The following is a 6,000-nucleotide window of genomic DNA, read 5'->3' as shown; positions in this document are numbered from 1 at the left end:
AAAGAAAATAATAATACATTTCTGCCTTATAAAGAAAGCAAATACGTTTTCCTTAGTTCAGCCCTTCAAATCAGGCAAGTGCAAAAAATGACAGCAATGGTTAAATACCACTTGCTTGAAGAATCATGTTTGTCAGTTTTGATATCCAGTTGGATTACTGGCAGAGATAAGCTTTACAGCCTTTCCATTGTTTCATTATAAGCAGATGTGGAAGACAAGACGTGTTAGATGCTTATCAACAAGAAAACAGAAGATAAAGACTGCCACCTATTGCATTCTGAAATAAAACACAGATTCTACATGCAACAAAGAACGTGCAGGCAATCTCACAGTAGATCAAAATAAACTCTAGAACTTTCTCTTCTAAAACATGGAGAGCGTTATTCTCTTCTGTTTGTCATGAGCCTAGAAAGTCACTTCTGGCACTTTCCCTTTGGTTCCCACACTGGTTCCTCTCTAATTTATTAATTGTTATCTAAGTGGGATGAGCCAATTACAGCAAAAATGAGTTTATGTCCAATTTACAAGTAATAAAAATCCCCCTTCTTTTTCTGTATTTCAGTGGATATTGATATCAACAAGCTAAATACATAGTGGGTACAAGTTGCCTTAAGATATTTAATGAGAAAAAGTTTTTGCATCCCATTTGGGGTAAGTACATGCATATAGATATATATTGCTTTTATTTATTTACAGTGAAAAGAAAAACAAAACAAAACAAAACCAACAATCTTTTTTCACTGTTGTCCAAATATTCACCTTCACTTTGTCATTAGCCTGGGCACTTCCTTTTATGCATATAAAACTCTTAAAAATGAGTGAAATTGTGTGGGAGTTGATAGACAATGTGCAGAAAGTAGATGAAAGTTTTGAACTAAAGCTATTAAAAGTGTATCAGACAACGCTGTACTCAAAGGAATACAGTTTCACTGGTCCAGTGGGGAGACAAGATGACCTAATATTTTTAATCCTTTATCTCAATCACATTACGGTACAACCAAGATTCTCAGCCATCTGTCCAATAGTGCTGGAGGCTAGCACAAAATTATCATAAAACTGACAGCAAAATCATTAACAAGTAAAAGAAAAATTTAGTATCATCAAATAACGCAGCCTTATTCAACGTGTACTTTTGGGTACTAATAAAGGTTGACTGGCTGCCACTTCACACTACGGAGGACAGGCAAGTTGTTTTAGGGATCTCTAGGCAGATTAATGATTACTGTTGTCAAATTAGTAATTTATTCCTGCTTTAAAGCAACAAACAAGCTACAATCAGCATAGTTCATTATCTATCTAAATTATCGTGTATAAGTGTAGCTTATAGTTGCACAGCATTTTTAGAATTCTCAGTTGCATGGACTTTTCAGTCTGTGGAAGAAGAAGAAAGCAGTGTAGATATCTCTGGTCATGAAGGACCGCAGGTTTAGCTGTCAGCAGAGGTTCTTGTCTAAGTATCCCCTTATGGGCAGTACTCCCTGTGCTGTCAGATCTCCCTTTCTAGCGTGTGTATCGCCATCTTCTGGCTCTCCAGCACCAGTGCATTGATCATAACGCTGAGGTGCTCAGCTAACACGACAGGGGGTGCTCCTCGCACCTTCAGAGTGACCCAGCAACTTAGTCCTAGTAATGCCAGTTCCCTTATCGCCCCGTTATTATGTGTGCCCACACCCTGGGGCCAGAAAGGGAGAGTGAAAGAAAGGGGGAAGCAGTGCACATTGGCAGCCTGCTTGCTTACTGCTAGGAATCGAGACTTAAAGGTGTATCTACAACACTGGTCTGATAGCTGATCTGCGCTGGCTGGGAGACCAGAATTTGGGCTACTGATACTCCACACTAGAGGAGACCTTAAAGGCACTGCTCCACTGCTGTTCTTGGGCAAGTCAGTCTCACAAGCATCTTTTACATACAGTCTTTCTACTTTATCCTAATATCTGTGTGTGTGTGTATGTGTGTGTGTGTGTGTGTATAAGTGAGGAAAAAGAGCTATTGGCTGAAAGGAACACTCTCTGGATAGGTAAGCTTTTTCATGAAGGTGATCAACATTATACACAATAAGGTTTCTCCTCTGTTTAATATAAAATGTCAAGAATAAGAAAAATCAATATTGAATTATATGTATGTATCATATGTGAATAAATTTCCAGATTGGTAGGAGATACAAGCTCACATAATGCTATTAACAATTTCAGGAGGAGGACATGATGACAAAGATATAAAATTGACAACACTTACTTCGTTAAAAATATCCTTTATGCTCCCTCTGTAGCCTACCCAATGTACATTCAAGCACCACTGAATTGCACACTGGTGAAAATTTCAGTTAGCATTACATCCTGACAGTGAGCATTCATGTTTTGATTCTTAGCTCAAGATGGTGTAACAGTAACGGCAACAACCTGCATAGCCTGGACAGAAGTAACAGGAACAAAGTATTTCTCATTGCCTCTGTCTTGAGGGAGGATAGCGTTAATTCCTGGTATTTGCTGCCATCTGGTGAATTTCGGGTAGTATTGCAGTGGAATTGTACCTGCGAACGGTTTCTTCCTCAAAAGTTGAGCACATCTTTAGATAGCTATGCTAAGGACACGCTAAGCAAACACACTGCTTACAATTTTGAAAGGATTTCCTTGTATTGCTACACAATGTAGCAGTTACTCGCATTCAAGAACAATATATACGTTCTGAACTAGTTTGGATTAAATGCTATACAGTGTCACAGAATCACAGAATCACAGAATTGCAGGGGTTGGAAGGAACCTCTAGAGATCATTGAGACCAACCCCCCTGCCAAAGCAGGTTCTCTACACCAGGTCGCACAGGTAGGCGTCCAGGCAAGACTTGAATATCTCCAGAGGAAACTTCACAACCTCCCTGGGCAGCCTGTTCCAGTGCTCCGTCACCCTCACCATAAAGAAGTTCTTGCGCACATTCGTGTGAAACTTCCTATGCTGCAGCTTGTGTCCGTTTCGCTTTGTCTCCACGAAAAGAGACTGGCCTCACCACTATGGCCCCCACAACTCAGATATTTATAAACCTGGATTAGATCCCCTCTCAGTCGTCTTTTCTCAAGGCTGAACAGACCCAGTTCACTCAGCCTTTCTTCATAGGGGAGATGCTCCAGGCCCTTCACCATCTTTGTGGTCCTCTGCTGGACTCTTTCCAAGAGATCCCTGTCTTTTTTGTACTGGGGAGCCCAGAACTGGACGCAGTACTCCAGATGAGGTCTTACCAGGGCAGAGTAAAGGGGGAGGATCACCTCCCTCAACCTGCTGGCCACGCTCTTTTTAATGCACCCCAGGATGCCATTGGCCCTCTTGGCCACAAGGGCACACTGCTGGCTCGTGGCCAACCTGTCGTCCACCAGGACACCCAGGTCCCTCTCTGCAGAGCTCCTCTCCAGCAGCTCATCCCCCAGCCTGTACTGGTGCATGCAATTATTCATCCCCAGATGCAAGACTCTACACTTGCTTTTGTTGAACCTCATCTGGTTTCTTACTGCCCAGCTCTCCAGCCTGTCCAGGTCTTGCTGAATGGCAGCACAGCCTTCAGGCGTGTCAGCCAATCCTCCCAACTTCGTATCATCAGCAAACTTGCTGAGGGTGGTCACTATTCTCTCATCAAGGTCATTGATGAAGATGTTGAACAAGACAGGACCCAGCACCGACCCCTGGGAGACACCACTGGTTACAGGTCTCCAGCCAGACTCTGCACCGCCAACGACGACCCTCTGCGCTCTGCCAGTCAGCCAGTTCTCAACCCACCTCACTGTCCACTCGTCTATCCCATACTTCCTCATAAGGATGTTATAAGGATGTTGTGGGGGACGGTATCAAATGCCTTGCTGAAATCAAGGTAGACTACATCTACCGCTCTCCCCCCATCCACCCAGCATGTGACAACATCATAGAAGGCCACCAGGTTGGTTGAGCACGACCTCCCCTTGGTGAACCCATGCTGACTACTCCTGATAACCTCCTTTTCTCCCAGTTGTCTGGAGATGGCATCCAGCACAAGCTGTTCCATCACCTTTCCAGGGACAGAGGTGAGGCTGACAGGCCTATAATTACCCGGGTCTTCCTTCTTGCCCCTTTTGAAGACCAGAGTGACATTGGCTATCTTCCAGTCTTTGGGGACCTCCCCCATTATCCAAGACCTCTCAAAGATGATGGAGAGAGGTTCGGCAATGACCTCTGCCAGCTCCCTCAGCACACGTGGATGCACCCCATCAGGTCCCATGGATTTGTGGACCTTAGTGCTGCCTAGGCGCTCACGGACCACCTCTTCCCTGACTAAAGGAAAGTCTCCCATTCCCCAGATCCTCTCACTAACCTCCAGGGTGTGGGAAACCTGAGGGAGAGCCTTTTCACTGAAGACAGAAGTAAAGAAGGCATTCAGTATCTCTGCCTTCTCAGCATCCCCCGTTACCAGAACACCCCCTCACTTAGTAAAGGGCCCACATTCTCTCCAGTTTTCCTTTTGCTGTTAACATACTTAAAAAGCCTTTTTTATTATCCTTTATCATTTTTGCCAGATTCAATTCCAGGCGGGCTTTAGCCTTCCTCGTTGCATCCTGCAGACCCTGACTACATTCCTATATTCTTCCCAAGTAGTCAGACCCTTTTTCCACATTTCATGGACCTTCTTCTTTCCTTCGAGCTTGCACACGAGCTCTTTGCTCATCCACACAGGTCTCCTGTCACCTTTTCCTGATTTCTTGCTCACAGGGATGCACCGATCCTGAGCTTGGAAGAAGAGCTGCTTAAATGCTGACCAGCTCTTGGAGGCCCCCTCACCTTCTAACACCCAAGCCCATGGGATAGCTCCAAGTAGGTCCCGGAAGAGATCAAAGTTGGCTCTCCTAAAGTCCAGGACAGCAATCCTACTTTTTGCTTTGCTTCTTCCACTCAGGATCTTGAACTCCACCATCTCATGATCACTACAACCCAAGCTGCCCCCAACCTTTACTTCCCAGATGAAAGATGCTGTCTTGTAACTAGTGTTACTAACCAACACTAACCCATATGTATAGTCCCAGACATGAAAGGCAAAAGGAAAGTGCATAAAAACTTGCTGAGATCTCAGTTAGGAAAACAAACAACTTATGCCAGTAGAATGTCAACAAACCACAGAATGGCTTAGGCTGGAAGGAACTGTTAAGGATCCTTTGGATCATCTAGTTCCAATCCCCTGCTCCAGGCATGATTGTCAACTACTAAATCAGGCACTAGATCATGTTGTTCAGAAACCCATCAAATCTGGACTTCAATGCCTAAAGGGAGGAGTCATCCATAGCTTCTCCGGGCAGCTGTGCCAGTACCTCACCACCCTCACCTCACAGATCTCCCAGGAGTCTTCTCAAGCTGAAGAAGCCCAGCTCCATTAGCCTGTCTTTATAGGAGAGATGCTCCAACCCTCTGACCATCTTAGCAGCCCTCCTCTAGAACTGTTCCAACATCTCCACATCTTTTCTGTGTTAGGGGCCCCAGGCCTGGATGCAGTGATCCTTATGAAGGTAGAGCAGAGTGGGCCCAATCACCTTCCTTGCCCTGTTGGCCACCCATCTTTTGATAGAGCCCAGGATACAGCTGGCATTGCTGGCTGCAAGTGCACGTTGCTGCTTCATGTCCAGCTTATCATCTACCAGGACCACCAAGTTCTTCTTGGCCCGGCTGGTCTCAAGGATTTCCTCTCCCAGTCTCTATACATTTCTGAAATTTCCCTGATGCAAGCACATCACCTAGCACTTGGCCTTGTTGAACACCACTAGGTTCACATGGGCCCACCTTTCAAGTTACTCTGGGTCCCTCTAGATGGCATCCCTTCATTCTGTCATATCAACTACACCACTCAAGTTAATCTCATCTGCAAACCTGTTGAGGGTGCACTTGATCCCACAGGTACTCTGAGATAAACCCATTAAAGGAAAGGCAATCGGTGAGTCCTGATACCTCATGGTCCTCTGAGTGAAGAATTTCTCCCTAACATCTAACCAAAACC

The sequence above is a fragment of the Tympanuchus pallidicinctus genome, unplaced genomic scaffold (genome assembly GCF_026119805.1).
Source record: "Tympanuchus pallidicinctus isolate F22 unplaced genomic scaffold, pur_lepc_1.0 scaffold4, whole genome shotgun sequence".
NCBI classification, from domain to species: Eukaryota; Metazoa; Chordata; class Aves; order Galliformes; family Phasianidae; genus Tympanuchus; species Tympanuchus pallidicinctus.
The sequence above is the reverse complement of the archived record's forward strand: the minus strand, read 5'-3'. Positions refer to the sequence as shown.